Raw genomic sequence first — 12,353 nt, forward strand, 5'->3', positions numbered from 1 at the left:
CTCGAGTGACCTAGCCAGTCTCCAGATCTCAACCCCATAGAAAATCTGTGGAGGGAGAAAGTCCGTGTTGCCCAACGACAGCCCCAAAACATCACTGCTCTAGAGGAGATCTGCATGGAGGAATGGGCCAAAATACCAGCAACAGTGTATGAAAAGCTTGTGAAGAGTTATAGAAAACGTTTGGCCTCTGTTATTGCCAACAAAGGGTACATAAAAAAGTATTGAGATGAACTTTCGGTATTGACCAAATACTTATTTTCCACCATGATTTGCAAATAAATTCTTTAAAAATCAAACAATTTGATTTTCTGTTTTTTTCCACATTCCGTCTCTCATGGTTGAGGTTTACTAATGTTGACAATTACAGGCCTCTGTAATATTTTCAAGTGGGAGAACTTGCAAAATTAGTGGTTAACTACTTTTTTGCCCCACTGTATCTAAACAACTTTAAAAAGGAAAGTCCCCTAGTACATGACATTACAGCATCTATTTCTCCATATAATGATGTCAGCAGGGCAATCATAAAACCTAACCCCACCCACTTCATGTAATCACCATGGTAAAGCAATGTTCACATCTTGTCCAGCACGGTTATCAAAGTGCCTCTTTGTCACATTCCTGGTTGTCGTGACAGCGTTTTGCAGAAATTCAAATTCTTCTCCCACTCACCCCTTCGAGCCCCCTATCCAGACACCAATGACTGGAAGCCCCCCGCTATACCCGGGCAGGAGCAGGGACAATAGGCGTCTCTCATGATGGGTGGACAACACCCAGAAACGACTCCCTCTCAGGAGTTGCCTCACTGGCTTGGAAAGAATGACTTCTTTTCCTCTCCTTCCTTCCTTCCTTCCTTTAGCCACTGTTTAGGCCTTGAGCACAACACCGAGCCCTGATGAGGTAAACATTAGCCGTGTGGAGTCATCAATCACACAGGAGAGTCTCACGCACACACACGCATATACAGTACGTTAAAGTGTATGTAAGGACAGTGTTGAGACACATCAGGAATCATGTTCCAGCACGTAAAAAATTAACAACGATACAAGGGGACAATCAGAAGTCAGAGAAGATGACTCAAAGGTGATATTCAACAGACTACACTTTGTCAGTGCTGCAGGAAGTAAGTTTAAGAGAGCAGACAATTCCTGTGACATTTTGCTGTAAATTATCATTGATTTTCCATTATAGTGAAGGAATACTGCAAATACAGTACTTTGAGCTTTAGAAATTCAAGCTCTGAGGGTTTAAGCTGCTTGCAACTACGATTTTTATCTAACTTATCCACTACCAAAGACGTATAACAATGTTATGATGTTTAACAGTGCATAACATATAGAACGAAAAAGATAAAAAGAATTTTTTTTTTTTTTTTTTATGATCAAGTAAAGGATGTGATGAATCTCATTTTGTAGGTTCTGTGTTCATGCAGCCATAGAACACTTTTGGGGCAAGGGGGGCACATGTTGATGACCCCGAAACGCAGTGTCAGCAATAAAATTAACTTCCAAGAATATTCATAATAAGAAATTGAAAATGAGTGTTTTTTTTGTTTCCCATCATTCTTGAAGGGAATTCTAAATCAGGCTGCTTAGGCAATACTTTCCGCCAAGATCGTCATCCATTAAATATGGCATGCCTTGCCTGGTATACCAGACTCACCCCTGTTCCGCTATTTCTCACAATGTTTGAAAAATACAGGGAGAATAGTCTGGCTGTGTCGTGCCAATGTAGTTGCCTCAGTTAAAAATTGTATCCCCTGCCGGCGCCATATGGAGGTAGATTTGTTTCTTCATTATTTGAACAAAAAAAAAAAAGTTGCTTCAATCAAAATATATATTTTCAATAAAAAAAGTCACTTCTATCAATAAAATGTGAGTGCAAAAATAAGGATGAAATTTTTAAAAAAGCATTTGAAGGCTATTTTTATTTGATTTTTTTTTTGATTGAAGTCTTTTTTTTTTTTTTTTTTTTTTGATTGAAGCAGCTTTTTTGATTAAAGTAATGTTGATGTGTGTTTTGGCCACATTTTGGCTAGGACATTTGTGTCTTTATTATTCAATGAAAAAATAAGTTGCTTCATACAAAAAAATATTTTCAAAAGAAAAATCACTTCAATAAAAAAAAGAAAAAAAGACATTTCAATCATAGAAAAAAAGTTTTTGAATGCGAAAAATATTTGAGACTCAAAAATGTGCATTTGAACACATTTTCATTAGAAAAAAAGTTTTGATTTTAGCAGTCCTTTTTGTGTTTGGGCCATATTATGGGTTGGACATTTGTGTCTAAATCATTCAATTCCCCAAAAAGTTGCTTCAATCATGAAAAAAACATTTTCAATCAAAGAAAAAAATCATCAAATCGAAAAATAATTTTTACCCATGATAAAATTATATTTTGTTAATCTCATTCATTTTTGTTGTGTTTTCTTGCTTTACAACTTTTACATATATAGGAAAGTCAATTACATGCAATGACACTTTTTGGCCAACAGGGGGATCTGCCCCCCCTGACCCCCCCTTAAACTCCGCTTATGAACACAATACTCTTTGACGCTTGAAAGACGGGGATGTCTTGTGACATGATGTTTGGTAGTGAATTAGTTAACTAATTGTTTGCCATTGATGGTAGCAGACAAACCAGATCCCATCTAAAAATGAACTGGTTTTACATTGACGACACAATAACTTTGGTATACGAGAAAATGCAATTTCTGGAGAAATTGCAATGGTAGCGTTGCTGTGGCAGGTAAACCACTTCTGGTGACTTCCTGTTGTTTTGGGGAAATTTCAGGGTCACTTCCTGTTGATTTGGGGGCATTTCCGGGTCACTTCCTGTTGATATCAGGCTACTTCCAGTTGATTTTAGCTCACTTGCTGTTAATTTAGAATAACGTTAGTATTATCACTAGAGGTGTAACAGTACACACAACTCACGGTTCAGTGCGTGCCAAGGTACGGGGGTCACGGTTCGGTACGGGTTCGGTACAACAGGAAAAAGAAAATGGCGTACAGTAGTACCTTGACATACTATCGCTTCGACACACGATCTTTTCGATATCCGACGTAAAATTTGACTTGCCATTTGTTTGTACATCTGACAACATGCTCGAAATACGACGATTTATGACAGCGCCGCAGTTCCTTTATTTTACCGCAAGATGGAGACACTGCGGATTTTCTTCCATGAAAGTTAGTGCAGGTTGTTGAAAAAGGAAAAAGGTTGACGCTTACCATTGAAATTAAGATGGAAATGATAAAAACATATGAGTGTGGTGTGCTCGTCCGTGAACTGGCCACAACAATACGGCCGTAGAATGTCTACGATCTCGACGGTCCTCCACCGACCTCAGTTCGCCAGTCTTTATAAATTAAGGTGACAATTATTATTGTTCTAACAAAAGCAGGGAAGTCACTAGCTTCGTCAGGTTTTTAATAATTTATTTCAGAACTTGTGCAGCACAAAACACCTACTGTCCCCCGCAGCGTAGTCAAAAAACAACAGGTTATTAAAAGTGAAAGTGATATCTCTGCTGCACCGACCTATCCCACTGTGACCTCAGCCACACGGTACGTTCAGGTACAGCACGCAAAACAGGTCTGCCAGATTAGAACATGATTTGTTACTTTATAAAAAGGAATTATTATTATTATTATTCCGTTTTTTTATTTATAATTAATTTGTTTTGCTATGTGTATTTGTATTTATGTATGTATATTATTAGGAATTCAAGATATATTTTTATATTGGCTAAAATAAGAATAAATAATATAGTGTTGGATGACACTCGGTTAACTGTAAACCATTATCAGTGAACATACACTCCCACACAAGATATATTTTTATTAGGGCTGTCAAAATTATTGCGTTAACGGGCGGTAATTAATTTTTTAAATTAATCACGTTAAAATATTTGACGCATTTAACGCACAAACAGATTAAAATGACAGCATATTGTCATGTCCACTTGTTACTTGTGTTTTTTGGTGTTTTGTCGCCCTCTGCTAGTGCTTGGGTGCGACTGATTTTATGGGTTTCAGCACCATGAGCATTGTGTAATTATTGCCATCAACAATGGCAAGCTACTAGTTTATTTTTTGATTGAAAATTTTACAAATTTTATTAAAACGAAAACATTAAAAGGGGTTTTAATACAAAATTTCTATAACATGTATTAACATTTATCTTTTAAGAACTAAAGTCTCTATACATGGATCGCTTTAACAGAATGTTAATAATGTTAATGCCATCTTGTTGATTTATTGTTCTAATAAACAAATACAGTACTTATGTATAATATTTTGAATGTATATATCCTTCTTGTGTCTTATCTTTCCATTCCAACAATAATTTACAGAAAAATATGGCATATTTTATAGATGGTTTGAATTGCGATTAATTACAATTTTTAAGCTGTGATTAACTCGATTAAAATTTTTAATCGTTTGACAGCCCTAATTTATATACTTTTTGCTTTTTTTACACTTCGAAAAGTGTTAATAATACTGCATTTGATAGTTCTTACTCTGTATATTTGTCATAACAACTCCTCTACTAGTGATCACTGATCAATGTCAACTTGTTTTGGCTTGTCTACTTTTTCCTGTAATGGCCGTTGTTGCGTTAAGCGCAATACCTCTACCGTACCCTGGAAATGAGGAGGACTATTTCCGACATGGATTTTTTTTTTTTTTTTTCTTCAAACGTATTTGCTGTCTGACTGCGTGCATGGAACTGTGATGCCTGGGACGAATACAAATACCGTTATACTCTTAATTATCATTTGTGACACTGAAACTAAGAAAACAGATCAACAACATTCCTACTGTAGTAACTGCTTGGATGTTATTTAATAAAAGAACTTATTCCATCACTTATTCCAATATGATTATTAAAAAACAGCCATTCCTGTTTGAATAGATTTGACGTCTATCGTTGTCAGGGGTAGTAAATGAGTTAAGCATGACTTTGAAAAAAATAATTTGGGATTTCAATATGCGTAGGAGGAATTATCCTTATATCAAGCTCTTGTTCTTTCTTAGCCTGGGAACTGTGTGGAGGAGGGTGCCGGCTTTTTCCTCCTTTTTTCCCCATCCAGCCCCCCTAACATAAACCTCTTGCCCTGAAAATTCCCACATGCCCTTTCCAGGATGTATCATATTAAATTTCGTAGAGGACTCTCATTCTGCGCTTAAGGAATGTTTGGAGTCTTCTCTGAATTTTTCGTTTCCCGAGTTGCTTACGTGTGATTGTCACATTGCGTGCGCCATGCCCTGGTCTTATGGCAGCTCTCATAATTTACTGACCTTGGCTGAACAATGCAGTTGTTTTGAGAATGTGCCATCACTTCACCCCATACGTGCGGTGGTTTACTCCAGAGGAAATGAGCGCATCAGCACTCGCATTTACCACCCTACTTTGAACTCACATGTAAATTCTTTAAAAACAATACACATTGTTGACTTCTGGTTTGATAATAGACTAAAGTGACCAATACTGTAAGACAACAAATTGCAATAGGGTGCAACAATTGCAATTGTATCCTTCTTTACTGTGTTGGTTTCCTGTCCAAAACAAAGTGCATTAACATGACATCACAGGTGGATCAGAAAGCGAGAATGTCTTATCATAGGCTGTATTGGCTGATGGAAAATTGTGTTGGTTCGTTCCACTAAAGTGGATCTACATAACCTCTGCATTGTAATTTACATACGTTGCTAATTAGTACAAAAAAAAAAGTCCTACTCACGGTTTCCAGTCATTTTTTAGTAATTAGCGTTTTTGTGTCGGTCTTTTTTTCCCCCGTGGCGCAGTGATATTGATACGGCGGAGTCGTATCGTCAGTGTGTGAAGCCATTTTAGGTCACGTGCACCAATAGGAGACGAGGATTGTTGCTATGGGTTTGGAAAACAAACAACATGGCGGCGACCGTGTCAAACTACGACACGAGCAAAGATGAACAAAAGATAAGAAAACCGCATTCGAAATTTAGTCAAAAGGCATCGAAACGATGCTATATGCATCTCTCAACTGTCCAAGGGCGAAAAAGGGCAGGGATTTGGAAAAAACGTGCAGCGCCGCGTGGTTGCGTCAGACAATGGCTTTCTCCCCAGGCTCCGTCGAAGGATATTGCTGAAAATGCGTCGACTGGGATTTTTAACGACATTCACTACAGGTAAGCCACACGCACGCCTTTGCTACAAGGTTAATTGTTATTAACCTATGCTCACAAAAATCTTATTTAAACTAGTGTTGTAACGATACCATTTTTTAGCCCAGATATCAATACCACTTTGTTATAAAATGTATGTACAGTGTATAGAAAGTGAATCCAGTAGAACTTTTTATTGCATACCTGTTATGGGTGACAATGGTTAAATAAACCTTTTGGCTCAAGAACATCAAGCTGTAGTCAATAAAAGCCCTGATACTGACGTGGCAGTGATTGCTGTAAGTCTGCAGATAGATTAACAGTGTAAATTGCATTTTTTCACAGGAGGAGGCAACAGAACGAGGACTGACGTCTCTGAGGTCTCTGCAGCTCCTGGCACTAGTGTGTGTTTAGCACTCATTGGCATCCATACATTCACAGGTTGTGACTCTGCTTGTGCCTTTCATGGCAAAGGGGAAAAAAAAAATTCTTTTGCACGTCATAAAAAAAAAAAAAAAGAGTACCTGACTGGGTTTGCAAAGCTGGGCAGCAGTTTTAAACTTGACATACAAACATTTAACACGTTGTGGAAATACGTGTGCCACCTGTTTGGCCAAAAATGATGCCAAATGCAGATCTTTCTGTATGGCCTCGTCAATCTTGCCAGAACATTCTATTCCCCCAAAAACTGATGCTCTGTACCAACATTGCAGGACAGCAAACTATCAAGCAGCAATTATGAAACGTCTGACAGGTAAAATGTGTGCCCCTTCACTCATTGGGAATGGGTGGGACATTGAGGATGGGCAGTTGGCAGTGACATGGATGACTAAAAATCCTGCCCCTGATACTGTTTTGCAAGTAGTCAACTGTAGTTGAAAGGCAACCAAATGTGACACGGGAAGATGTTCCTATATGTCTGCAAAACTTTCTTGTACTGATTTATATCGGTGCCAAGCATGCGAGAATGTTTCCAAAGAAACAGAAGACACTTGGATGGGCTGATGACTTTGATGAAAGCGATTTTGAGGAGTAATGTTGTCATGTACAGTTTTACTATTTTTTATTTCTATATATATATTTTTTTAATTCGTTTTTCAATATTTGTATGTGTATTTTTATAGTATGAGACACTTCCATGTTTAAATAAATGTTGTGTACCAACAGTACCATACTTGAATGATTCCAACCTTTTGTGTATATACAGTGTGATTAAAAAAGGCTGTGCCAAAATCATAATGCCATGTCAAAAACAAAAAACATTAAAAAAAAAAAAAAAAAAAAAAAAAAAAAAAAAAACTACCTTGGATAGATGTAGGAAGTAACTATGTTCAATTTCATGTTTTCATAGTATTCAAATATGGCCATCACCAGCAGCATGGACAACATCCAAGTTGACATGAGAATTCCTCCCTCCTGCGTTGATATAGTCTGTTATTCGATCTTTCATGTCATCAATATTTGCTGGAAGTGGTGGAACACACACTTGTATAACATACGTTATGTGCCATAAAGATGGATAATGAACTTTGTCTTTAACATACCAACACGTCCAGCAAGTCCTGATGATGTGAAATATCGAACAACAGTTGCAATCAAGACAATAACTGCGACATGCAATAGTTTGAGAGGAATTCTCACCGTGGCTTGATTTTGTCCGTGCTGCTGGGTGTGCTCACATTTGAGCACTTGTGAAACATGAAATAAAACTTGGAAGTTATCTTCAACACGTGTCCATCACTTCTTTTGTGATGTCTTTTATTTTTTAAGTATCACCTTATGATTTTGGCACATTATTTTTTGATCACCCTATAATTTTTTGTCTTATTCCATTTTTGCCATGATTCACATTTAGGAGGGTGTAGTAGCAATTCGGTTGATTTTCAGCCATTTATGATCATGGTGTGCATTTTTTATTTTATATATTTCATTGCATAGTAGGTTGTGATATTTTTAATATATGATGCATAAGCCTTTAGCTTAATTCAATATATATTTCATTGTGCTGGGTGCAAATCATTAATGTTGAAGTGTTTCCTTCAAGAAATTAGCTACATTTGCATTTGATTTCATTTGATTTCATTTCATTTACATAAATTCACCTATGTGTATACTAAGGTACCAATACTTGTTTCAAATGTTTGGTAGATGTGTTTATGACATTTGATAAAGATTTTGTGTTGCCAGAATTAATATAACACTTAAAACAAGCAAAAACGGCAACACTAGATCTGTTTTTTTGTGTATTCACATCAAGATACATTTCTGGCTGGTGACTAAGTTAGAAGGGTATTGGCTTAGAAAAAATACTTTGAACGCATAGATCCAGCGTAGTGGAATGAAATCCATTTTCTAAGCACTTTTTCCATGGTCCCAATAAAGCCATATTTCCACAAGCTTGTCCATTCGCAGCAGATCCTGGTCAACTCTAATCTTTTAATGGACGACGGTCCCACAGAAGAAGTTGTAGCTGTCAGTGAAGGGTGTTTCAGTTCTGAAAAACACGCACACACACATAAACCATGTGTGAACTGTTTCATCCATATCATATTTACATAACCTTCCAATCCAAATTATCTAGGCTTGTCTATTCTTCCATTTTTTTCCTGAATAATATTATCAAATAGGTTTTTGGAACTACAGTTAAACAACCTAAATACTATGAAAAACCTATGTTATCTGTCAATCTAAACTTTTTGCTCAAAGTTAACAATCTAACATCATATTAAGTGCCCAGAACTCACATTGCAAGTCTTAACTTCATATGTGATCTGACCAGAAGCCCCCCAACTCCCATAGTTATTCACAACAAAAGGCGTGTGTGTGGCTTACCTGGAGTCATTGTTAAAAATCCCAGTCGACGCATTTTCAGCAAGATCCTTCGACGGAGCCTGGAGAGAAAGCCATTGTCTGACGTAGCCACGAAGGCTTAGCAAGTTGCATGCCGTTTCGGCCAAATTCCTGCCCTTTTTCGCCCTTGGACAGATGAGAGATGCATATAGCATCGTTTCCATGCCTTTTGACTACATTTCGAATGCGGTTTTCTTATCTTTTGTTCATCTTCGCTCGTGTCGTAGCTTGACACGGTCGCCGCCATGTTGTTTGTTTTCCAAACCCATAGCAACAATCCTCGTCTCCTATTGGTGCACGTGACCTAAAATGGCTTCACACACTGACGATACGACTCCGCCGTATCAATATCACTGCGCCACGGGGAAAAAAAAGACCGACACAAAAACGCTAATTACTAAAAAATGACCGGAAACCGTGAGCAGAACTTTTTTTTTGGTACTAGTTAGCAACGTATGTATATTATAATGCAGCGGTCATGTAGATCCATTTCAGTGGAACGAAATCTATTTTCTAAGCACTTTTTCCATGGTGCCAATACAGCCCATCAGTATTGGCCTCATATTTCCATCAAAACACAGTGACATTGTCCGTATTTTTATGACTTGTTCCTCTATGATAGTTTTATGAGGGGAAACATGAAGCACATGTGCAAAAGACATATGTTTAGTTAAAAGCACAATCTTCAATTCAACCTTAAATGTTGTAACTGGACTTACACTTGTACAGCGCCTTTCCACCATCAAGGTACTCAAACCGCTTTGGCACGATATGCTCATTTACAGTGGTATGAAAAAGTATCTGAACCTTTTGGAATTTCTCACATTTGCATGCATAAAATCACCATTAAATGTGATCTGATCTTTGTCAAAATCACACAGAAGAAAAAAACAGTGTCTGCTTTAAATAAAACCACCCAAAGATTTAGGGGTTTTCATATTTTAATGAGGATAGCATGCAAATAATGACAGAAGGGAAAAAATAAGTACCATCTAAGTGAACCCTATGCCTAAGGAGCCTTAAAGAGCAACTGAAACAAATTTTACCCAAAAATTTAAGTCAGGTGTGTGCCCAATCACTGATGAGTGGTAAAAAGCTGCCCTGCCCACTATAAAACACAAACCTGGTAAGAATTATCTTGATGTGAAGCATTGTCTTATGTGCATCATGGCTCGGTCAAAAAAGTCTTCTGAAGACCTGCGATCAAAGATGTTGATTTGTATAAAGCTGGGAAAGGATACAAAACCATCTCTAAAAGTCTGGATGTTCATCAATCGACAGTCAGAGAAGTTGTCTACAAATGGAGAGAGTTTGGCACTGTTGCTTCTCTCCCAAGGAGTGGCCGTCCACCAAAGGTGACGCCAAGAGTTCAGCGCAGAATACTCATCGAGGTAAAAAAGAACCCTCGAGTGTCTGCTAAAGAATTAGAGAAATCATTGGCATAGTCAAATATCTCTGTGCACACGTCAACTATATGTAAATCTATGGCCAAGAATGGTGTTCATAGAAGGACTCCACGGAGGAAGCCACTGCAGTCTAAAAAAACATTGTTGCTCGTTTAATGTTCGAAAAAAGGCACTTGGACACTCCACAGAAGTTTTGGCAAAATATTTGGACTGACGAAACCAAACTTGAATTGTTTGGGATTACCACACAACGGCATGTGTGGAGGAAAAATTGAACAGCTCATCAACATTACGACCTCATCCCCACCGTGAAGCATGGTGGAGGGAGCATCATAATTTGGGACTGTTTTGCTACCTCAAGGCCTGGACGATTTGCAATTATTAATGGTAGAATGAATTCAAAAGTTTATCAGGATGTTTTGCAGGAAAACCTGAGGCCGTCTGTCTCTCAGTTGAAGCTAAAAAGAGGATGGATGCGGCAACAAGACAATGATCCAGAACACAGGGGTAAATCAACTTCAGAATGGTTTCAGAAGAACAAAATACACGTTCTGGAGTGGCCAAGTCAAAGTCCAGACTTGAACCCCATTGAGATGCTGTGGCATGACCTAAAGACAGCGATTCATGCCAGACATTCCAGGAATCGGACTGAACTACAGCAGTTTTGTAGAGAGGAATTGGCCAAGATTAACCTATAAATGTTTGGGTGTTCTTAGTTAAAGCAGACACTGTTTTTTCATCTGTGTGATTTTGAACTTCCAAAAGTTTCAGATACTTTTTCATACCACTTTATATACACTGATCATGCAGCATCAGGAGTAACGTAGGGTTTAGTATCTTGCTCAAGAATACTTAGAAATGGTGACAAGGTTGGGGAATTAAGTCCACAGTCTCTGGATAGGGGAAGGACTATTCTACGACTGAGCCATGCCCCCTAAACACCTGATATTTGGTTGTCATTAAATATCAATTTTACAGTCTACAGCTTTTGTGCAAAAAATGCTTTAAAAATGGCTACGTTTACATTTGGGGCATTTCAGGGTCTCTTCCTGTTGATCTTGGGACATTTCAAAGTCTTTCCTGCTCAGCGTCACTTTCTGTTGGATTGGAGGCATTTAAAGGGTCACTTCCTGTTGATATGGGGGAATTTTAGGGTCACCTCCTGTAGATATCGGGTACCTTCCTGTTAATTCGGGGACATTTTAGGATCACTTCCTGTTGATATCGTGTCACTTAGGTTGGAAATCAATATGAGTGAATGGAAGTTTCTGTGCTACTGAAATGAATGGCAAATAGGGCCATTGGAAATGATTTGGCAATTTAGGCAATAAGAAATGCATGGATATATTTTGGGAAAATTTGGGCCGAACCGTACATTTTTAGCAAAAAAACTGTATAGAACTTTTGTACACATTAGCGTCCTGATTTTTTTTAATGTAAAAATGATGTGATTTGGACAGAAATTGTAGGAAAAGTAGCATTTTAAAATGTCATTTTTTTCCTTTTAAAAAAACCTGTGTTTTTAAGCGAACGGTCATTTTTGCGGTTTCAAACATGTTGCATGTGAATTCCAGTCGTTTTGGTGAATGAACATTGTTGATGGGTCGAATGGTTTTGGCTGGGCGGCGCGCTGAAGAAACACCATTGAAAAAAAATTGTTATATATATATTGTAGCTTTTGCATTTGATGCAAAGCCACCATCAACTATTCACCTTCGCACCGAAACTAGTAAAACGCTTTACATGAGGATTATAACCTCCCCTTTCCCTTGAAATAAGAAAATTGACTGTTTTGCAATGAAAAATAAATGCATTGGTACCTGGGACTATAGTACACATTCTTGCTAGAGTCCACCTGCTTTTCAACTTCCAGACAGCATCTACGTCAGCCAACATGGCTCTTCCCGTTTTGGACTTGCAGCGGGCTGGTTTTCAATCTAGGCTGCCG

The sequence above is a fragment of the Corythoichthys intestinalis genome, chromosome 6 (assembly GCF_030265065.1).
Source record: "Corythoichthys intestinalis isolate RoL2023-P3 chromosome 6, ASM3026506v1, whole genome shotgun sequence".
In the NCBI taxonomy this organism is placed as follows: Eukaryota; Metazoa; Chordata; class Actinopteri; order Syngnathiformes; family Syngnathidae; genus Corythoichthys; species Corythoichthys intestinalis.